The sequence below is a fragment of the Opisthocomus hoazin genome, chromosome 2 (genome assembly GCF_030867145.1).
Source record: "Opisthocomus hoazin isolate bOpiHoa1 chromosome 2, bOpiHoa1.hap1, whole genome shotgun sequence".
Classification (NCBI taxonomy): Eukaryota; Metazoa; Chordata; class Aves; order Opisthocomiformes; family Opisthocomidae; genus Opisthocomus; species Opisthocomus hoazin.
In genome coordinates, this window is record NC_134415.1 from 53,682,114 (window position 1) to 53,706,174 (window position 24,061).

At 51.0% G+C, this 24,061-nt stretch overlaps 1 long non-coding RNA gene across 1 annotated transcript in view; it reads right to left on the reverse strand.

Annotated features, from left to right (window-relative positions):
- Positions 1-1,850: 1,850 nt before the first annotated feature.
- The window catches only part of LOC142360543 (uncharacterized), a 106,139-nt gene continuing 83,928 nt past the window's right edge, over positions 1,851-24,061 (reverse strand). The window contains exon 3 of the long non-coding RNA XR_012763144.1: positions 1,851-2,445. This is a non-coding gene — a long non-coding RNA (uncharacterized LOC142360543). The remainder of the gene's footprint in view (positions 2,446-24,061) is intronic.

Here is a 24,061-nt window from a genome sequence, read left to right on the forward strand (position 1 = left end):
TTAGAACGTCTGTCGACAACTGCCACACGAAAGCATCAGCTGTAGTGGCGAGGTAGTCACCGCGCGGCTGAGGGCACAGCTCCTGCGGGTCGGAGCTTCTCTGCCAGGTTTCGGTGTCGTGCACCGGTGTTCCCGGTGTTTTTCAACACCTTCAGCCTCAAACTCGGGTAAACCGAATTTAAATGTAAAGCAAAAAGCTTTGCTGAATTGATGTATCGGTACTTAACAGTCCCCAAATTAGCTTCTGTCACTTGAATAACCATAGCCGCTGTCTGGCTTAGCCTTTGCACATCCGCAATAAATAAATGGCTCACTAAGATATGGAAGGCTTTAGCTCATGTAAGAGCTTACCTACTCAAGAAAATGCATAGGCAAAGGATTTGCAGATTTGGGAGCCTTTTATTATTGAATTCACATAAGACTCACTCGTAATAAAAGATGTACTGTTCTTTCTCACTCTTCTGTTTATTGAAAGCAAAGACGTGTTACGGAGATCTGTCACAGCCCGCGTTCACATCGTCACAGGAACTGACAGGTGAAGTCTGTGTCTGAGCTTCCTAAATTTCCAAAGTTGGGCATTTTTCTCCCAGATCCTGACTTGGCAACCCAGTTCCACCACAGCTTGCCCTTTCCTGTAAAAATACGTAGGGGTAAAAACGTCTCAGCTGCGGACACAATCCCCTGCCCTCCTTGAGAGTTACTGGTAGTACTAAGACTTCTCCAGAGCCTTTGTATTGGCATGATGTTCCTGCTCAGCCACGGGGGAGATAAAATGGAAGTAAAAAGGTTTTCATGGCTGCTTCATAGTTAAATTGCTTTTTTTTCCCCCAGAGGGTCAATCGTAACAGCTCTCATTGCTAATACCTACGTCAAAATAAACAGTCTCCCCTTTGACACCGAGGTGAGACACTAAAAACCTATTATTTCAGAATGTCAGCCGTGAACCATGCTCTGTCGGGCCAACACATATTTTGAATGCATCGCTGAATGTCAGTGCAGAAAACTGTCAAATGCTGTATGGCATCTGAACAAGAAAACACTTTCATATACTACAATTTTGTTATTTTTCAAAACAGGCAAAGAATCTGGCTTTCTTAAGCCCGTACCAGTGACATACCAGGTTTGGTTCTGGAAGACTAAACTGCTTTTGAAAATATTTATGCTTGCTAAAATAATATCAAAAGTTTCAAGCGCTTCTAGCACTATCTAAAATTATGAGCACACATCATATTTACACACTGGAAAACCTTATTCCCAGACCAAGTTTTCCAGGCTTCAGCTGAAAGGGGTTGATCTCCGCCTGACAGCTCAGCGCGGGAGGCGAGTTTCAAAGGACTGCACAGTTTATTTGTCTCCTGGCCTGTTCTAACCCTAGTATTTTTTTTTTTTTGAATTGCGGACTACGGTGGAGCAAACGTGAGGGGCAGGGGTCTCGAGGGTGCTCAGCTGCCCGGTGGCACGGGAGCTGCTGCTCAGGAGAAGGTGGGCTGCTCAGCATCTCCACGCAAAGGTGCGTGCTTGGAGTGGCTGCCCACCTCCCGCAGCATCTCTTGCCCCAAACTCTCACCCGGGGCGGCAGAGGGTCCTCTCACTGGGGAGGAGCTGGGAGGAGCCTTAGGGGTCGTGGTGGCAAACTGAGAAGATGGTGGCAAAATGGTCCCGGCTGAGAAGAGAGGCCTGGAGGGGCAGGGGGTAATTGTGTGTAGGGTGTAAAGGGGTGTAAAGCTAACGGGGATGGTGCTGACTGGGCCTCACCGGTCCCAGCACCGCTGGCAGTACGACGGAGAAGAAAAAAAGTAGACAGAACACCAAACTAGAAGAAAGAAAAGCAGACAGGGTTAAACACCCTGATGTTTTATTAAACAAAAAGTACGGAAATAAGAAGCCTTAGCCTGGGCCCCCGGGTAGATTTCCCACTTTGTTCCCTCCTGCCCTTCTGTTCCTCACCCTCGGCAGCCCCAGGCCTGCGACGTGATCCCCGCGCTGACACTGATGGGCTCATAATTGACTCAAGAACAATCTTATTACTCACATCCCTGATAACTAACATCAGTGCCCCATCCCTGAAAGCCTACAAAGAGGAGTGTTTTGTTTGTGTTCTCCCTTCAGTACTTAACACTTCTTTTAGATTGTTTTAATTTAATTTTAATGTAATCTGATAAGAGCTGTAAAACTGTCAAAGAAATCTGTCTCCTTCTGTCTTATTAAATACATTTTGAATGAAATCATGTTTTTTTCCCCCAATAGCTGCCGAACGAAAGTATCTCTTGATTGAAATGCTGGGATTGATGTGCACTAATCTTAACAGCTTCACACACTCTTCTTAATTTAGGGAGGAAACCACATGTGCTTTTAGCATCCTGCTTTCCTCTGGAGATGTAACAGTATCCCGGAAGGTGCAGAATTCCCCTCACTGTGATGAGCATCTGGCCGCAGGGTGCTCACCTGCAGGTGAAAAAAAGGGACGAGAGAAAGAGAAGAAAATGAAAAAGAATACATCTTTGTAGGGGGGGGGGGGGGGAAAGGGGTGAGGGACTGACAACGCACGCTTCCAGAGACAGCCTGTGTTGCTCTCTTCCAGAGAAAGGCTCGGGGGCCAAGGTGTCACCCTGTGTCCCCATGCTTACAGATCTCACGTAGCTGTGCCCAGCAGCACGCCTCTGACAGCCCGCGGGGCACCATCCCTGCTGCGAGAGAGAGACGATGGATTGATTCTGAGAGAGAGATGGATTCTGCGGCGCTGGCAGCAGCACTGCGAAGGGGGCTGATCCAGCCTGAAGCTACATCTGCAGAAGGACCCGCACTCTGCAGTAGACTGGGCTCACACCGTGGGAGGGAAGCCGGAGTTAAAGATCCTGCATTTCTGCCTCTTCCACCGTTGGGATCGTCCCAAAGATCTCTGCCATAGTTCTTTCTGTCCTACTTACCTCTTACCTGCTCCATGCTTTATCTTTCCAGGTGCCACAGGCCATCTGCCTGTCCTGCCCTTGGCCTCTCACCCGTCACCGGCCCTTCACTACCTCTATCAGACAGAGATCGCGGTCACAGGGTTTGCCGGTTCTCTTGAGTGATATATCCACACACAGTGCATACCTGCTGCAGATTGTCTGCCACAGCCTCTGCTCTAAAGCCAGAAAATGGAGGGAATGCCACTTGGTCCCAGAGAGATGGGAAACTCTTATATAAAGCAGAAATTGTCCTCGTGCTGGGTGTCTTGGGACAAAGGCTGCCCCCACTAGCCTCTGCATACCACCCCCCTCGCACTGCTGCCGCCACAGTAATAATGAGCTTTTACAGATTAAGGGCCCTCTCTGGTTTCACTTAATGTGAGAAATACAAATGTTGCTTGACAACATCTGGATTAGAATAAACAGAATCACAACTTCAAAAGCGTTAAAGAGAAATAATTGATTAGAAACAAAAAGGGCGATTAGCTGCAAGCACCGATGTATCCAGCAGACAGGCAGATTAGATATATGAGAGAGCCTGAACGTTTCATTGCCACCATTTTGCTATTTCTGCCAAAACACAGCAGGCTGGGGTTTGTGCGTGGTGTCTCTTGAAAGGGATTTGCAGAAACACAGACCGTGATGTACTGAAAAGAGGTTTTTTCTCTCTGTGCTTATTTCTGAGAGCAACTGTACATTTAACTAGAGCTTGCCCACAAGTCAGGACAGAACTGAACACATTTTCTTTCTTCCCCCCCCCCCCCCCCCCCCCCGCCCCGATTCACAGTACGTGCCCTGGTAGCGATGTAAAAGACACAAAATATTTACATAATGCCCATATAAGTCTTTTTGTTAATGAATCAAGTCCCAAATGAAGAGCACTAATAATACATTAGTAATCAAAGAGCAAATAACACCAGTGAACATAGCAGAGCAGTTGCGCGGATCCGTTTCCGACTGTCAGCGTCAATGCATGGAAATAGTAATTAACATGTTGAATTTAATGTTTAAATTTTAATAAATTTAAATGTAATAAAATGCTTTTATTAAATGGTACAGTTCCTTGAAACCTATTATTACTCATTTCTGATGCATAAATAGAAAATTCATTGTCTCACTGAAGAAGGCCGTTTTTGCTGTTGACAGGATGGGCTGAAATGAGATCCTCCAGCAAGAGCTTGTTAACACAGAAGCCGATGATAATGGTTGATTAAATAAAAAACTTAAGAACAAGACTACAGCATTTAAAACTATATAATGTTTATTAAGAACCTTATCCAAGGTTCTAGGTCTTATCCTATTATCCAAGGTAATGGGCCTTATCCAACGCCTACTGACGTAATTGAAAAGTCTCTAATAATGTCACTGTCAATGAATTTCGAATTAATTCTGCAGAATTTAGATACAAGCACATGCCATTGTTTACGCCTCTGTGTTGTTAATGAGCAACAGAAATGCTGTGGCACGGGGCGGGAACCAGTTTAGAGACCGTTTGCCAGGAAGTACCCCTCCTCTCCAGCCATCTCCAAGTGCTTTTCGAGTCTCCTATGCGGCACGTGAGGCTCCAAGACCAGAAGGGATCAGGTATGACCTGACTCTTCTCTGGCTTTTCCCAGGCCAAGAGTCTGGAGAGGATGTCTGAGAGATTTCGGGTCTCTCCACTTTCCCGATAATTCAAAGTCACTTCTTTTTCTAAGATGTAGACACGAGGAATTAACCAGTCTCCATTCAAGTGTCTGCTGTTGTCTGAAGAGCAAAGAGGAGATTGACGGTGTTGAGTTTCCCCGTCCCTGGAGAAATGAGAACTGAATTTAGGTTTTCCGAGATGCAAGACAAGAGGCTGAATTTGAACAAGACCACTCACATCAGACCATCAACTGGCTCTATTCCTGTCTTCTCTGAAATCATATACACCTTACGCTCTGGAGTGCCCTGCACAACCACTGCTTTAATTTCTGTTGCTCAATCTGAAACAGTTCTGACGTATTTCTGTGCAGGAAAGACTATTTTGTGCTATTTTATGGAATCATTAGGGAATGACAGGTCATTATGGAATGTGTCTTTCAAGCCTGCAGTTACCAAAAAGAAAGCAGGAAGACGACGACGGCTCACAAATACGTAGCCAAAAACCAAGCCCACAACTGCCCGTTCGGGCCCCGCAGCGGGGAGCATTCCTCTGCTGTGCAGGCTGCAGCTCGGCCCAACGCGCCGTCACTCGGTGCGAGACAGACCCTGCCGTCCATCGCACACCACAACCACCAAGAGCTCAACTGCGTTACAAGTCGTGGGATGGAGAACATCCATCCATCACGGCGTTCCAGTCTGCCTCCACCAAGCTCTCCAAAGGCACGACGACGCTGTGTGCCCCAGCGTCTCGCTGCCTGCTCTGCGCCCGGGGCACACAGCCATACCTTTGTGACGCTGCAGTGAGCCTACAGAGGCAAAGTGGAGATTTTGCACCCAAACGTTTTCCTAGCCACGAAACTGCCCCCCCTCACCTTCAGTGTGTGGTCCCTTGCCCCAAACTAAGACTGTGCCATGTTTTTGCCAGGATCCTCTTCCTGGAGAACAGCAGCTTCACGGCCACATTACTCCTAGCTCCCCATCCACTCCCCATCTCCAACGAGCGAGGCAGGCAGTGCAGCCACAGGTCGGCCAGTCACCTCCATACTTCTTGATCTTAACACTTACTGCTGCTGTTTTAAAGGACAGAGATCTATCAGGCTCTTTCATTAGTATTTTAACAAATGAGTGGATTAATTTCATGTACTAAGTAAGATACTGAAAAAGTTTTTCTTCTGCAAGTCATGAAAAATTAAAGGGAAAATATAAAATAGCTGGGAATTTCTTTTAACTGAATTAGACAATGTTTTCCTTTTAGCACCACATTTTATAGTGATCTGTTTTGAAGAGTTTCTTTCTGCGTTGACAGGGACAAGGCATTTAGACAAGGCAAAAAGCCTGGAAGATCCAAAACCCCAGACTCAAAGGGAGAACGTCTGGCCTATTGTCTGTTTTGATTAATAAAGCCTTTTGCATAGTGAGATAATATGATGTTTACTGAGCAGGGAATGCCGCTGCACAACAGAAATATCAGAAGTATGAATAATATTCAATATGATAACGACATCAATAAGCTAATCTATGTATTACTGGATTCTGCTCAAAAATGCCTCAGATGCTATTTGTTTATTTCATAATTGTCAGCCACTCTGATGCACTTGTCGTTAGGTTCAACAAGTGCTCCAAGCTACAAGGGTCTGAAACAAAGGGAAGCACTCGGGCGAGCCTTGCAGTTTAGTGCTGTTTGGGGCAAGGGAAATAAGATCTGACGGCTGTTCCTAACCAACGGCACAGGCAGCGAGATGCTGCTCTTTAGACAGACATCGACAAACACAGTCTCTTGAGAATCCCTTGCTACCCTAAACCAAAATATTTAAACCCCCGTTAAGGACGTTTCTATTTCAGCATGAATGTTTTAGCAAGTCATCAGTGACTCTTTAAAGCAAAAGCGAGCAAACAAAAAAAAAAAGTGGCAGTGGCAGCATATGGGGAAAATAAACACGCTCCCCCGGCCAGAATTATGTGTAAACCTGAACTAATTTCTGGTCACTGTTTAGTTGCTGTCTCCAGTCTATTTGTACGTCTGCCCGAGGCTTGGAGTTGAACGTCTGAACCCTACGAAGTGCTTGGTTTTCAGCAAGCGTTACCTGCAGAGCCAGGCCAAATTTCACATGGGGTAATAACTCTACGCTGCTGCTCTGAATTCTCTGTTTCTTTGAAAAATCCAGTGTCAAGTGGACACCGGTATTTTTCACTTCCCGCCCCAAATCGCCATGCTGTTTCTCTATGATTTATTAAGCATTTTCCCCTCTGTCCCGTGCAGAAGATTGGTTGGTGATAAACGAAAGGTTCTATACGTATAAACTGTTCATTCATTTGAAAAGCAGGAGAATGAGCATAAGACTTATAAACTAATTAAACTGTGTCTGCTCGGAGCTCGGCATCTCTGGGCCCTGCCCTCTGCACTCTGTTCAGTATATGCAATAGTAAATAACCGTGCCAAACATAAATGGGAACCTGAAGCAGAGGCTGACAAAAAGACTTTGGAAGAGATGGAAAACATTCCAACAGCGCATTTACACGGTGCTCAAAAATTCGCTTTTGAGGAAATCCTCCCGTCAGCTGGGTGGGCAGGTGGGACCTGGTGAGCAGCGAAGGTCTGGGCTGACCCAGAGCCTTGGGGTCCACGCTGGCCGGAGTGCTGGCAGGGGCACAGGCCACCCGCCAGCTCCCCGAGCGCAGGGCAGTGACCTGGGGGTGCCCCGCTTCCATCAGGAGAGGGCCGGACCCTAGGGGGGACCCTAGCCTCTGAACGCGGCCCTAAGCACTCGCCTCTGGTAGTGACCCCGCGGCACCCCCCGGCTGGCACACACCGAAGGGCAAGTTCTTACCCCTACCCCCCCCCCCCCCCTCCCCCGGGGGCAGCACAGACAATCGCAGCCACCCAGTAAACTTCTTAACGAGCAAGCCTTCATTCTCGCTCAATTAGTGCGCTCCGCTCGCGCTTTTTCTGTTTGTTTGCTTGTTTGTTTTCCAGAAGCGCGTTTATTTGCTGCGCCCCGAGCCGCCCGGCGCCAGTGCCCGACCCGTGAGAGGCAATTACGCGGCAATTAGCCGAGCCCCGGGCTGCCCGCCCCGCACCCTGCACCGCGCCGGCAGCCGGGGCCGCACCGAGCCCCCCGCCGCCAGCCTGCGCGAAAGGGCCGCAAAAGAGAGAAAGAAAGAAAGAAAGAAAGAAAAAAGAAAAATAAAGGAAAAGGAAAAAACAGCCCAGCAACCCTCCCAGCTCCGAGCAAGCGGCCGAAGGAAGCCCCCTTCCCCTCGCACCTCGGGGCAGCGCAGCCGGGAAGGCGCTCAGGTAGGTCCCCAGCTCCCCCGCGCTTTTCCTCTTCCTCCCGCTCGCCGCCTTCCGTCCCCCTTTTTTTTCCCCCGTCGTTTCCCTCGGGTGATTTAATTCTGGGGACTTTATCATTTCGTTAACAGCCAGCAAAAAGGGACGCTCGCTCCCGTCGGGAAGCCGGGATGTTTCCCGAAATGCAGGCGCCAGCGGCGTTCTGGGAGAGCGCTGCCAAACGCCGCGCCTTGCGGGGCGAGCCCTCGCCGCTGCCCCCGCACCACCGAAAGTAACGATCAACAACTGAAGGCAGTGGCTTACTCCCGAGGTCCCCCCCTCCCCTTACCCCCCTCCTTTAAGCAGACCGGCGGCCGGGACACTTCGCCCCGCCGAAGGGACGAGGGCTCGGGGTATGTTTTCACTGGGGGGGGGCTTCTCCCGTAGAGCCGCCCGGTCCCCCCGAGGCTCCCCCCGCCGCGCTCCTCACCTCGGCTCCGGCGCGGCGGCTCCTCCGATGGCCCCGGGACCCGCTGCCAGAGCAGGGGAAACGGCACCGGGCGAGGATTTACCCCCCCAAGCCCTCCTGCCGAGCCCCGTGGGGTGTTAGCGCCGGGGGTGCTTCCCCCACCCCCGGTCCGGCGCCGGGACTCCCCTTCCCCTCGCTGCCCCTGCCGTGCGGGCAGCGGCCCGGACCCCGCCGGTGCGGGGGAGCCCGTCCTTCCCCCCGGTATTGATTCCAGCCCGGCGCCGATACAGCGTTTTAGGCCGGGATTGGGGTGTAATGGGAATATCATCAGGAGACAATTACCTTTTCAGAGCATTCACTTCTCCTCCCAGACACTGTTATTTGAGAAATAGGATCATTTGATTTCATATTGCACTAAATAACACCCAGCCGTCTCAAATTGCCGGCTTCTTAAAAGCCACCCATTGGAATAAATTGCGGAGCGACTCTTTTGGCTGCTCCGGCTCTTTTTTTCTTTTCCTTTCCCGCCCCCCGTTCCCTCTCCTCCCCTGCAGAGCGATATCGTGGGCACCGGGAACGAGCCGGGAGGCGGCCGGGCCCGGCTCAGCACAGCACCCGCTCCCTTCACAGCCGCCGGAGCCGCTAAGCCCGACCTGCGCGGGTTTTGCTCGTCTTTTTCTCTCTCTTCCCCCCCCCCCCCCCCCTTTTTTTTTTTTTTTTTCCTTTTAAAGCAAGATTTTCCCCCCTTCCCGGCTGGGTCCGGCGGATGCCAAGGTGCGATGTGCCTTTAAGGCTACCAGTGCGCGCCTGCTAATCTGGTCATCACAGGCTTCATTATATCGGTATTAATGTCATCCGCGGATTACTAATTAGATTTGCAGGATAAATGAAATTACCCGAATGGGCTGCGCGGGAGGGGGAGCGGAGTCTCCTGGCGCTCCCCGGGATTTACGGGGGGGGGAGGAAGAGGGAGAAATAATTCCTTTTATTTCCCCCCCCCCTTCTTAATTTTTACCGCCCCCGAGCCCCCCATCCGCGCGGCGGGGCTGGGACTCGCGTCCTAACCGCGTTCTCCTCCGACAGACACTAATCAAGTAATTTCCCAATCCCAGCCCCATCAAATTGCTCTTTAGCTGTTGAACTGCGGAGTTTTGCTCCTCTTTTCTCATGCTAATCAAGCCCATTCAGCATCTCTCTGTGAGGCTATTTGTAGTGGAATAAATCTCCTTGTTTGCCTGCCGCATGATTAATTGATATTGTTGTAGGGCCTTTGTTGGGGCTGCGGAGAGCTGAAAGGCAGCGCATATTGGATGTGACGAAAGGAGCTCGAAACATCATTTCGCTGCTGAGGTCTTTCAGAGGTCGGGGGATAGACCGACCGCATTATTCATCCTATTTATTTATCCTTATTAGAAAATATGATGAAAGAATAAGGCCCGGAGCCTTTTTTTAAACATTGACTAAACAGCGCGCACACAACCCCAATTAAAAAAAGTGCCTGAGATGAGGCCTTTTCTCCATATTAGAAAAATAGCTCTTTTTAACGAGGACCAATTAAATCGTACTTCATTTTACCTGGGATCTCACAATGGACTTGACAACAAATTGCCTTTCTTCCTCGCTGTTAATTACCGGCGGAATCAGCCCCACTCCCGGCGGTGAGATGCCCTCCCCGCAGCACCCACCCGCGCCCGGGGCCCCAGCCCGCCACAGCCCACCCGTGACCGGCGCCGGCTCCAGCCGAGCCCCCCCACCCCCGGCCCCTCGCACCCAAGCGTGTGGAGCTATTTCAGCCCGGCCCTGGCCTCCGGGCCCGGGGGCTCCCCCCCCCATTGCAAAACCCGCGCCCGCACTCCCCGGGGACGTGGCCCGCAACCGGGAGATTCAATTAAATAATCCCCGTCCTTTGCTTCTCCCACAAATGGCTTTTTTCCTCCCCCAAATATTTCCAAGTTCCTTTTCAAAAAGGGAGGGGGAGAAACAAAAACCCAAACTGAAGAACAACGGGAAAAAAAGAAGAGCGGGGGGAAAGAAAAGAAAGAAACTGTTCTCCTTTCTTTTCCCTGTATGCAGGGTAATTGATAGGCTCTATCAGAGGTCAGGATTTGCATAAGAATTAAGAGCAGTAAATTAATTTAATATTCCATGCACATCTCCAATTATTCCTGCAGACCTTTGTCTCCACGGCTGGCAGAGAGAAGGTTCAGCTGCTCTTCAACCAAACAACATCTGTGCAGTTAATAATTTGATAAACAGCTCATACAAATAGTTTCTGAATTATCTGCCAACCCAATGACTATTCAGTTTTGAAACACTTGGCAAGGTCTGCGACGTGCGGTCGGGGCTTTGTAGCCTTGTCCCAGTGATTTAGCTGCCGGGGGAAGACATTTTCCCTCCTTATCTCTTAAATATAATCAGCTACTTGCAACAAAAAAACCCGTCAATAACAATATGTAAAATATGTAATTGCCCATAATTAATACAAGCCCCCACCGCAGCTGCAGTGCCGGGGTGCAAACAGCCCGCTGCCTGCCGGGGTCCCCCCTGCCCGCCACCTCTGGGGCTCCCGGGCTTCAGCTCTGGCCGGCCTGCGTAGGCCCGCACAAACAAGAGACGAGTCGCTCTTGCCGGGGTTCGGCATGGGCCCCCCCCGTTGCAGGACTTGCGACCCCCCTCCGGCTGCTTCCTCTCCTACGCAACAAACTGGAAAGGGGCCAGGTTTTTCTGGGAGCCCTGGCTGGCCCCCTGCCTGGGTCACAAAGGAGGAACGGCTGAAGGCAGCCCTGCTAAATCCAAATTTCAGCCTAAGGAGGGCACCCTGATTTTCACCCGTTGATTTCCAGGGGAAATCCAGTCCTACGAAATCGAGGTGGCTCCTTCATCTGGCCCAGCATGGATGGAGAGGTCCAACTCCATGTTGGCCAACCACCACGTCTTCTGATACACCCCACGGTGATGAATGAAACCACTGCAATAGTGCTGGACTTGCCCGATTTATTTTTAAATGCACACATTTAATGCCAAACCAACAACAATAATTACAGGGGTAATACCCAAATGCTCTGCTCGCCGTGGCGTAACCGGGATGATAACCTTGCGCCGACGGGGATGGCCCTCACTAATTTGCTCTTCTGCATGGCTTGTACTTTTAGCGTTGCTTCTGGTACCTACTAATAAATGTCAGTGAATATGTGTAGAAAGAGAGGCATTTACATAGATATTGGGAACCCACTTGTAGTGAGCTCGGGTCCAGTGGAACTGCGTGGCTAATGAAGATGAATGGGAGGGCTAATTTGTTCCAGTGTATGGCAATCTGCCGCCTTCATTTGCAGCGGGAGCAGAGCGGGCTGAGGAGCGGGTGCTGGCCGCCTGGCAGGATCCTTCCCGCCCCACCGCTGGTCTTTTGAACAGATTGGCTTCCCGGCGCGGCGGCCACGCTGTATTTCAGATTGCTGTTCCAGCGCCTGCGTTCACGCGGCTAGACTGAACGTACAGAACGATTCCTTCTTCCGGTTAATGCAACACGGGCGGCAAAAGCACTCAAAGCAATTGAAAACTACACCGAAGTTTGGAGTAGGCTTGATGAGAAGTGCTAGGCTCAGTGCCCTTGCACTGCAATGAGAGTACCTAGCACTGAGCTTTAAACACTGCAAACGTTCCTCAGCGCGGTGGTCTAAATACCCGGCTGCGCGACGGGGCCGTGGTGAGCACGGCACTCCCCGGACGGCGCTGCAAGGGCCCGAGCATCCCTCCGAGGCGAATTTCCTCAGGGACGAGTCGCGCTCCGCACACCTTGCATGTTTGCTTCTTGGCTGTGCGCTGATGAAGGGGGTCGTCCCCTGGGGTGGACCACGGGGAGCACGTTTCCAGCTCGTGCTCCAGGAGCACGGGCGATTTTTACGCAGGGCAAGACGCAGCCAGGGAACGCGGTTTCCAAACCTACACTCAGAGCTACGTATAATTGTATTTGCCAGACAAATAACTGACCTTGTCCTTTGTCCCTGCTCTGGACTGTATGTCCAATTACTCTGCTGGAATGCAATGAGTAGGAAAATTAAATTTGTACACTGGGTTCTGTTAATAAATCCAGTGGCCACCTCATTTTTCTGCTAACGAGCCTCCTGGCGAGGCCACCAAGGGGTAGCGCTGTGGCATCTCCTGACATCACTCAACTTCTCCCCTGTGCTCTCCCGGCCCGGAGGGAAGAAGCCCCATCCGACCATCAGAGCTGCAGCACCCAGTCCCAAAGACACGTCCATGCTGCCTGCCCCAAGCACCCAGCAGGTGCTGCCCATGCCGGCCAGGCTCCTGGCAGCGATGTGCTGCAAGGAGAGCTCTGAATGGCGGGCCGGCTTCCAAGTCGCTTGCAGTCCGTGGTGTGTCTGAGGAAGATGCAGCTGGCCTGTGGGCATGGGAACGTTAGGAGAGGCCACGCCACAAGGGATGGGACTTCACCCTGCCAGGACCGCGGCAGAGCCTCAGGCAGCTCCCCCCCACCATCACACGCTGCTGCTCGACTGCCTGGAGGCACTGGGCACCCCTGGTGCTCACAAGCCCTTGCCCATGTCTGTACCCACGGCTTTTCGCAGCAGGTGGGGTGGAGCGGAGAGGCCCGAACCAGCCCGAGCACTGCAGGAGGGCACTGCTGGGTTTTGAAAGGGCAAAAAACTGCTGAGGGTGGGATGCGGGGGGCTGCAAACTCGCTGGTTCAGACCCCGCAGAAGGCATCAGCGTGCAAGTGCAACAGGGGAGACGGCCCCACGTGGGCAGCGGGGCAATGTCGTGGTTCCCGCAGCACCCACGGGCACCCTCAGTTTAGGCATCACCTTAAACTGCACGCGTGAGAAGTTGCGAAGAGCTCCCCTGATGATGCCACTGCATCTCACTTTGAGTGATGCTATTAAGCATCACTCAAAAATTAATAAAAAGTTGATTTTAAAAAGATTATGTTCTTCAGGCTAAAGGAAAGGTTAATGCTCCTCTCCATAGTCATGCAACTTTCCTGCTTGCTGTCATGAAGAGTTGATTTTTCTCTCCTTTTTGAAGAGAAAATTCATGTGATGAATAGGAATCTGGGAGTAATGACATAAACAAGAAATGAAAGGATCAAGTGCCAAATTTGGATGGATGTCTGGGGCTTGATAAACCACTGCAGGCTTATCCCAGCATAAATACCGCCAGACTCAACGTGACGCTCGCTGGTTGTGTGAGACAGGCCAAATAGTGAATTACCTGGCACCTCACCTGGGGGAGGGAGATCCCAGCGCCGTGGTGGAGACCCCACACTGAGATTCAGCGGTCGCAGACTCAATTCCTGCTGTTGACAACCCACGCTGGGGGACGGTGTTACTCGACTGCAGCACTGGATTCAGCAGCATCCCGCCAGCATAAACCCCAAAGCTCACTACGGTGAATCAGCCCTTTGAATATTCAACACCTGCAGCTTCAGGGCTGCTCAGACCCAGGGATTTGCTAGTAAATGGACGTTTTTTTTCTCCTTTCCAAAATTCAGATTCAGATCAATGCACTGTGCTGTCTCCAGAGCCTGAGGCTGTTCTGACCTGAGACTGTGTTTTGCCCCAGCTCTAATTAAAAAAACACATGCAAACCCAGTTTTTATTTTGGAAGCTAAATGGGCTGCTTTAAGACACTCAACTTCCCCCTCTATAGCCCCCAAACCTGAGCACTCCATGTTGTAAGGAGGGAACTGGGCCTCTCGCTGCTTTCTGTCACCCCAGCAAGGGGCACCCCCCAGCTCCTCCTACACTTCTGATGTCACGGGGCAGGTTTTAAGGCACCCTTGGGCCTGGAACAGTGGTTTTTAAAATCAGGATGATGCAATACTGGTTCTTGAGAGCTGGGACGCTGCAGATCCTGCATCTTCACTGCTGTCGGTTCACCCTTGAAGCTCTTACGCCCCTTTGGTCCCTCAATTTAACCACAGCACGAGGATTTCAACACTAACACTTGCCAAGCGGTGTTAGGCAACTTAATTAATGTTTGCAGAGCTTTGAGCAGCCAGCGCTATACGTGCATAAATTTTGTCGTATTCCAGCTAGGCTACAAAACCCATGAAAATCCCGGCACTGCCGCATCAGCCTGATCCGTGGCTGCACGGACGCACCACCTCTGCAAGGAGTTTCCTTCAGCATCTCGGGAATGATTCACCCTGGGCACACGGAGCCAGAGGACAGCAGTGATTCTCAGGCTCCAGGAGCACAACTTCCCCCCAGCTCTGCCAGAAACCCCTCTGAGAGGCACCAACACGCTGGCAATCCCTGCACATCTTCCCTGCTTAAGAGCAGAAACCAACTTTGCTCTGCTGGTCAAATACGCTCCATCACAACCATAGCCAATTCCAGTGTGAAGTACTGTTAAAGAAAACCATCTGTAAGCTGTAGATACAAAATGAACAAGCTACTCAACAGCTTCAGGTGATGCTGGTTGGTTATTTTGTGGTTTTTTTGTTGTTGTTGTTGTGTGTTGTTTTATTTTTTTAAAACCCAGTACTCATATCCCAGAAAGTTGTGATAAGATGCTGCAGGGACACACTGTGGGATGAGATACCGTGGGGACACGCTGCCTCTCACTTGTACAACTCCATCGTTCTGCACCAGGTCAAAAAACCAGAATCGGTGTAAGGTCACTGTGGCTCTGGTTCATGCTCGGGAGAGCATCCCCGGCAGGCAAACATCCAACAGTTCTTTCGCATAGCTTTGAGTTCACTCTAAAATATTTCCCCCAGACAAGGGACAAATTTAAGCAAACACTCATCTCATTTGTCTTTAAGGTACCAGACCTTGTGCCAGGTGTCAGACCTCTGCTGCGCCCGGTCCCACAGAGCCCTCCCGCACCTGTGCTCCTCCCATTTCACACGTACCCGAGCCCCTTCACGTTTGCTTCTGGTTGCACGTGGAAATCAAACGTCAAGAAAAAGGGCCTCTACCAGTGGGTAAGGGCAGTTATCCCCACCCTCCAGCCTTTACCCCGCGAGCGTCCGGGCTGAGGGTGCAGGAAGACACAGGCACCCAGCCCCTCTCCAGTGCCAAACTGAATGCAGAGCAGCTGCATGGGTAGCGAGTCCTCTGGTCAGTACCATGGGCATCACGTGCCATTTGCATGCCTACCTGTATCGTCACCAAAGGCTGCTGACCACCAGCAGCAGAGGCAGCAAAAAGCAAATCGAGTCTGTGCCGATGGGTGTGTGTAAGCCGCTTTTTCAGTGCCACTTTTTTGAGCGATCTCTCTTTACGGACTTGCTGTGCCACTCTTTTTTTTTTTTTTATAGAGCCATAGAAGTGTCTGTAATAAGAGATTAAAATAGTAGTCGTGCACCCCGTGATTTATTTTTTAAATTCTTGTGTCTACGCGTGTGTAAACTACGCCAAGTCACCCGGCTGTAGACCGAGGATAAATAACGCATCGCAATATATTTAGAGAATGAGAATGCAAACCACAGAAAAATATGTAGAAGAGGAAAATGCATTTGCTGGGTGGTAAGTTATTGGACCTTTAGAGGCAGGGAAGGGAGAGGCTGGGGAGGGGGGAGGATTTGCTCCTGCCTTCCCTCCCGCAAATAAATCACCAGCCTCGCAGTGCTTGCGCCTGAATAAAATATGACAGGTCTCTCTCGCAGGGCCAGCACGCGGCTCTAACAAGTCGCACCGCTCGCCATGCATACTGACTGCAAATTGGGTGGGTTATCAGACGCCGCCGTAAAAGAAAAAAACCTCTTCCCCCAACTGATTATGAACCTCATGCATAGCAAATGACAGAGCAATAACGCTCGCATTGCCTGCAGCAGAGGTAAAAAAAAAAATAAAATATTTACAGACTGACAGGCTAATGGACACTTTCCCAAAGAGCGGTTAGAAAGAAGTAGTAAATGGGCCCGTGCTGATGCAGGGCAGCGGGCCCGGTCAGGGATCAAGACACACAGCACCATATCGGATAACATATAATTGGCAGGTCACATCCAAATGAGTGTAGTCATGCATCATCCGGAAGGCTTTTGCTGGTTATAAAGACACTTGTAAACAATTCAGCCGCTGAACATGGCAATAATATGTTGATCCGGCATGTAATGAGGTGTTCCTGGAATCAATAAACTAGTCATGAAGAGCAGGGAGCAAGGTCAGCGCCTGCCTTTTTGATGACCTTTCCTGGCTGGTAAGGACATCATATACTCTGAAGAGGACTTTTCTCATATTGCAGAAGGCGCCGAGTGTCAGAACTTCCATTCGCAGCAAGCAAATGAACAGCCGGGCTCTGCATGCTAATGAAGTCCAGGCTATTTTCCACCTTTTCATCTGCACATTATGCTCTTGACTTTGGAGAAGGTGGGAATTAGGTTGGACCCTCGTGTCAGACTGCCTGATGGCTCGGCTCCGGAAAACTGGTAATTGAAGCTGATGACTGATGCGGAGGAGGCCTGAATTTGGAAATAAACAGTTTCAAGCACTGCATGTCATTTCTAGAGAGACTGCTGAGTGAATGGAAATGAGCTCTGTTTCTCCAATCTAATGCAGTTTCTCAGCAGGAAAAACACCGTCTTTGAGACAACAATGCCAGTCATTAAGATTTAAATGTTCTGGCGATAATGTAAGGAATAGCACCTGCCTTCGCAAACAGCACTTATGGAAATGCCGCCCCACGCCAGGGTCTGCGTTTAATCTCCAGCCCCCCAGCACCGGCGCTGGAGGAGTTGGGAGGCAGGGAGGGCCTGTCGCTAGCCGGGCCGAAACGCTGGAAAAAATATCAGCGACACCGAGAACGTGGTTTCGAAGAACCTGCAGCTGAAAACAACGCTTACCGCGCTGCGTCTGCACCGTTTAATTGCTCTTCCCAAGCACATGTAGCAGAAAGCCTGCTGGCCTCGTCCTCCGCCACCGCCGCTGCTGGTGCTCACTGGGCTGGCCTTAATTCACGTCTGCCCAGCCGCTGGCCCCGAACGATAAAAACCAGCGTTTCTAGACAAGGCACTTCAAGGCCAATATTTTCAGACTCGAATATGAACGCTCTGCCATCCTGGCTGTTGGGAAACAACATTAAAATGTTGTAAGCCCCTACCTGGCGTGGTGAAACCGAGCAGAGCAACTTGCTTGCTGGGGCGGAGGCAGCCTGGCAGCCTCGCAAAGGATTTTTCAGGGCTTTGAGGTGTCACTGCTGGGACACGTTAGTTATCTAAGGCACGTTATCAGTGACACGGTGGATCTGAAGAAGCAGCTAGCCGTTTTTTCTGCCCCCAGAAAAACAGTATTTTGGGTCTTGTTTTGAAACAAGGAGGCGACCTGTTTTGGCTGACAGGGAAAGCAGCAAAGGATGCTTCAGTGTGCACTGCTCCCGCTCGACACCACTGCAAAGCCCTTACTTCCACCGATCCAGAATAGTTCATACACAACACGGAAAATAAGGGCTGTCTATGCTTTGGATTTCCCCCGCCCCAAGCCCAAGTGCTGCCCCAGCAGCGAGCGCAGAGCGTGCTAGCAGCACAGCCCCCTTTGCGGGTTCCCCCCCGCAGCGCAGGCAGGACGGGGACCCGCCGGCTCCGGGTTTCTCCATGCCAAGGTATACACTGGTGGCGTAAGGTGGGGTGCGCTGCAGACGGGGGCTCCCCAGCAGCCCCTCGGCACCCCATCCAGAGGGCACTGTGCTCAACAGCCCCCGCCGGGGCGGCCGCTGCCTGCTCCCTGAAAGCTTTCGTCTTTCCCCTTGGAGATGGCTGCATCTCAGGAGTGGGTCTGTTTGTGTAATAGTTTGCAACCCTTCAACATGAAAGGATATAGAAGGATGCAAGTTATTATTATGAAAATGAACCAAGCAACAGACAAAAATATTCAGGAGATGTAATCTGCCATCCCTACAATGCACTTGCGGAGAAGAGCACTTGGCAGGCAGAAGAGTAGTCGCCAGATACATTGCCTTTTGTTAAATTGCTTTTGCTCTGACAATGCCTTTTAAAACCACATGCAATCTTAATTTAAAATACCTAATACCTAAAGGTATAGGGGCCCAATGCTGGTCTCCAGTTTGGGATTTGTCCAAAGCAATTCCACTGGCTTAATACCACTATTCCTCATTTTAATTAGACAACAAATGTGGGAGGCTGAATTCCGCCTGTAAGAAACCGTGGACCTGATCCAAACATCACTAAGAATCAATTGAGCAAAGATTTATTTCTTTAAAGAAGTGGAGCTTGCCTGCGACCTCACTCTCGTCAAAACCTTTGTCACGTTCAGCTCATAAGAAACTTCCTCTCCCTACGTGGTCAGCTTCACCATGCAAGATGGGGGTAAATGCAAAATTCAGCTTTTTTATTTTTTCATAGTTTTAGAAAATGGTTAGAAGTAAGGAACTGCTAAATGCAGAAATGCAAGAAACTATTGCATTTTTATTTTCCAAAGACCGAGTAGTGGAAAAAAAACCCCAAAGTAAACCAACCAATGCTTTCCTGTCAGTTGGTCTTTTTTTATTTTTGCCATAGCAGGCTGCGCGTCGTTCCCAACTCTTCCCAAATAAACAGAGCCAAAGATCCCTAAAGACGGAAGGTTTGGGTGCAGGAGCCGGTTCAGCACCACTTGGCTCAGTGCTTAATCGAACGGCTGGTGGCCTCCTGCGGAAGCCCGTTAGGTGCCAGTTTTATCCTCCGGCCGCCTGACGGGAGCCGAGAGGCTGGAAGTGAGAGGCAGCACCGCTGGCGTCGTTCATCATGAAGCGCAGGTGTATATCAAGGCAGGGTACGGCAGGGTGATGCCGTCTTTGGGCTCACCCCATCCATCAGAGCTCCTCCCGGCCTCCCAACTTCATTAATAACCTCCTTCCCTATGCTAATACCATCAGAAAATTATGCAGACTGTTTATATTTCTTTACAGCCAGAACAGGCTGCTGACACGAATCAGCCATTAGCGATTCACATTGAGGAGTCTCCGCTAATTGTGCAGAATGTAATTAGTGATTATGTAATATCTAAGCTCTTGCAACTGTCATTAATGTCCACTATTCACCAGAGATAGTTCTTACTGAATTAGAGAATGATTACTGCATGGTAAATCTACTTAATCCTAAATATGCTAATTAACACTGTATGCACTTTAGACAGTGGTTAAAAGCACTAGTAACCTCAAAAAAGGTTGCAATACACCAGAATCTAAATTGCTTGCAATGGATTTTTCTTCAAAAGGTAAATTTGTTTAATTAAACGGTATAGTAAACTGTTAGGCGCAGCTATTGATTAGTGCAACCCAAGCAAGGGTTTTCTGTAATGGATCTAGTGAGGTGCCGCCGCAGCGCAGCGATGCTCCTGCCGCACGGCCTCGGCAGAGTCTCCCAGCGAGGGGGGCTCCGTGTGTGCCCGTACACACCCGGATACTCCCCAACAGGCATGAGATCGCCAGCGGACCCTGATGCAAAATAGCTTTCTGAAAGCTCTCCCTCCAGGATTAAATACCGTATTCCTTTGGTCATAAACCATAATATTACTACAGGCAGATACACTAGCCTCCCTCAATAAATTCTTACTTAAGTCTTAATTTTAAGATTTATTTGTGTAAAACAGACTTTAGATATTAAACTAAACAAATGGAATAAATAGAGCAATTGTACAGTTTTTGAAACGCCCCTTTCGAATGGCTGGGATGTTTAATGTATTCTGTTTTTCCGTAAAAAAAAAAAAAGATATGGCCGTCATGAACCCTGAGGATAATAGCATTTTGTGATTTATGAAGATTCTTCCTGCTTATATATTTTATATAAATAATACTTCTGCGTGTATCTCTGCACTCATTCATAATCAAAAGCTGCACAGGCTGTAAAAAGAGTTTGTGTAAAATCAGCTTACAAAAATTGGATAACTAATGTATCAGACACAAAATAAGTCATTGTAGCAAGCATACCAAAAGGAAAATTAACAGCACAATGCAATCCACTGCACGCCTTTATCAGCAGACTGACACAACAAAAGAACACAAAACAAAAACTCCCACAAAAGAAAGTTCCTCAGTAAAAAATAAGAAGTGAAAAGTGCGATAAGAAATTAAGCATACTCTTAATTTACCTGGACATATTAAATGTTTGCAACTGATAAGGAGATTGCAAGTGCTCTTTGAAAGCTGTGCAACGTAGTGTGCATCAAACTGACGTTGCTCTACCGATACGGGGGGGAAAACCCGGAGGGAGACGGGGGCCGGTCCCCACTGCGAGAGGGCCAGGTGCCCTCCCTGCCTGACCCTGGCATTTTAGGGGGTGCAGAGTTCGCCCAAACAGCCACTTTCTTCTGCGGGGGTCAGCAGCACCCCCTGCCAGCAGGAGCTGATCTGGGGCAGTGCTGGAGGAGGATGCCCCTGGGGTCACGGCCTGAGATGCTGACAACAATTTTTCCACGACGAGGGACTCCCAGGGAGCCCCCACTGTGGCCATCCAACTCCTCCGGCAGAGCCCAGCCTGTGGGCAGCATCGCCGGTGCCATCCAGCTGCGGAAGATGCCGGGAGCACGTGGTGTTTGCTGGGGACGAGGGGATGCCCCACCGGTACCCGCTGCGGTCCTGTCTGTGCTCGCCCCGGGCGGCTGGAGGGACTCTGCTCCCACCGCTGCGACACCACCCCCCGCGGAAGGGCCTCCAACGTCCCCTCTGCCTGCAGAGGACCTGCTCTGCACAGCGACTCCCAAACCATCGCCCTGGGAGTCCAAGCTTACGGTCCCGCTCACCCGGAGAGAAAAAAACTGTTCTAGATTCAGATTCAGAACCCAGAGTTTCAGACGGGTACAACTGCTTTAAAGCTGCTGCCTGCATCTCCTGTAATACTACTTTTGGATTTGTTCACATCTCTTTAATTAAAAATACTTCAGAGCCCAGCTGGCTCTGAACTTCTGTCATTGCCGTTCTCAGACACCGATCCACCGTGGGTCAAAACCCGCCGGAGGATGCTCAGGGGCCCTGCGGTGCTGGCTGGGCCCCGGGGTGCCCAGCGCCGGTGTGCAGGGAAAAGCTGTATTTTAAACAGCCTGGCTGGGTGGGTTACGAACGCATTGAACATTTATATTCATTTTTTAATGAAAGTTTCAGGAAGGTTTAGACTAAGCAGACTCAGTACGCATGGGTGACAGCCTTATAATCCAGCGACTTAACAGTCCCTATGCATTTACTTTATAAAGGAGCTGTTACAGCCTATGGCATTGAAAAGGAGACGTCTCTGGTGCCTAAATAAAGATTTACACAGAAGGCCTGACCCTAATACTGACTTAGAAGGATTATTTTCAATCATCGTTGTCAATAACATGGGCCCGGAATTCGGCAAACCCTCCCTGCCCTGGAAAAGGTTTGCAGGGTCAGCTCCATGTGTTTTAAATGCCCCTGTACATACGGCCGCCTGTAATTAAGAGATAAAAATATATGTGCAGAAGTGGGGAAGGAGGAGGGCTGGTTAAGTCTGTGAATTCTCACGTGGCATTCCTGAGCCACGGATGGATCTCACGTGGCTTTGAAAACCTGGGTTGACTCTGTCCTGACCTGCTCCTCTTTCCCGGAGCCGCCTTCTCCAGGGGTTTTGCACAAGCACCCCTTAAATTTACCCCATTCTCAGGAGTATAGGGTTCGTTGGGATTTTGTTGGCTTTCCAAAAATCCCCAGCTGCTGGAGCAGGGCTTCCCGAGAAACTCAACTTCTCCTTCTTTTTTAAAAAGAAAAGTGCTAGCATGTGCAAGGATGCTAAAATCCTCAACAGCAAACCAGGCAGCAAATAAAAAAACAGCCTAAATGTTTCAAAGTTACTATTGTTGTTAAAAACTTCATAAGCCCTGGTTCCCAAGTCCTGGATGCTGCCAGAAGAGGAAGCACTTCACCGTCATTAGCGGCACCAGCAGGCAAGCGGAGCGAGTCCCCGAAGCCTCTCCGAAACAGCTCATTCCCCTCACACGTGCTCCCGGGCTCCTGAGCATCGCTTTCCCCCTCCCCGTGCCGCTGCAGTATCGTCTCATTAACGCAGCCCTTCCCAACTGGTAATAGCAACCCTGGCCTTAAATACCTCCATGTAGCTACATTAATTCCTCAAACAGCGCTCTCACCTTTTAGAAGGGTAAGCCACAGAAGACAGTCAATAGATGACCAGATAACGGTTGTTATTTCAGTCCTCCGTGCGGCTGACGGGCTTTCTCCGCCACAATGCAGCTCACTCCAGGGCGATAAGGCAAGCCCGTTATCGCAGCATCGTGCTCTCCTCGCTGCTGCTCCCCCCGCGCCCAGCCCTGCCGCTGGGTTAGCACGACCATCGCACGGGCGGCTGCAAAGGACCCCGAGGGGACATCCGGGCCCCACAACACCATCCATGAGAACAGCCTCAGTGCCTGGAGAGGAAGCCTGGCTGCCTGCAGCCGCAGGCCTTATTTCCCCCTCCTGCAGCTTATTTCGCAAAGCTTGTGTCTACTTTTGCAGCTGCACGTCTCTAGCAGCGGTGGCCAACCTGCCACCAAAGGCCAGCTATGCTCTGCCACCAGAGCGGGAGGGACCCCACCACCGCCCACGGGCAGCAGCCAGAGCAGAGCCTCTAACGGCTTCTAGCCCAAGGCTGCTGCTGCCTCCAGCGCGTGAGGGACGTACTCTGCCTCCAGAGCTTGCTCAGCCACGTACACACACGCTGGATGAAGGAGTGGAGCCTGCCATTCCTCCCATCCGAGCTCTCACACTCACCCTGGCTCCCAACACCGCCACAAACCATGCTGCCATTTGCTGACAGAGGCTTCCCAGCACCAGCAGCACCTTCCAGCGGTCACAGCTCTCTGAAGTCTGCTGGAGCCCCCAGCAAAAGTCCTGCTGGCTTGTTCCACTACCTGGCACAAAACACCGAAGCATGGTCCTGCAGCTACACAGTCCCCAGGAGCCCCAGATGGGGTCACAGCAGCCACGTTACCCCCAGGAAAGGGGCTCGGAAAGGGGCTAGCCTGTCGCCTCGGTGAGGGGCTCCACGCCGGGCACGGGCTGAGCCAGCGAACGCTGGGACAGGGCCTGAGCTCAGCTCTGCAAAGCCGGCGCTTCCTGTGTCGCTGGGCTGCGGTGCGGTGCAGCAGGCACAGGCAGGCATGAGGCCCCGTGTCCCGTCCCCCCCGCTCGCTCCAGGGCACTGCAATGATTGCATTTGCTCCTTCACCAACTTGTGGTCGCGCTGCTGCCCACCAGAAAAGCTGCCTTTAGGTCTCTTGGCTGGAAGCATTTCAGAGGGAAATGGCCAGTTTGCAGCGGTAGCAGCATTCCGTTGAACGGCTGAATACTGCGTTTCAGCCGAAGCTTTTACCCTGTTGGTACTTTTAATTAGAAACCCCTTATGATTGCCAGAGCAACTTACAGGCAGTACCATCAAAGGAGAGAAAACAGCCCAGCAGTGTGTCGTCTAACGCCGGGCGGTGCAGGCGGGGGATGCTCCAAGGAAGGATGCCTTGGCTGAGGCTCGGTGAGCAGGGGGATGCTGTCCCGGGGCTTGGTGAGCGGGAGGATGCTGGTGACGAGCAGGGGGATGCTGGTGGCGAGTGGGAGGATGCTGGCAGTGAGGACCCACAGCAGCAGTGGCAGCATGCAGCATGGCAGCGGCTCTCCCACTGTCTCAGCATGCCCCCAGCTGGCAGATCCACGGAGGGCTGCAGGGAGCAGCCCATGCCGCTGGACGTGGCCCAGGGAGGGTGGTGGCACCCCAACTGAGAGGGCCTGGGCAAGGCACCGCCGGCAGCATGGTCCTCTCCCCACGGCAGCATCCTGGCCAGGTTC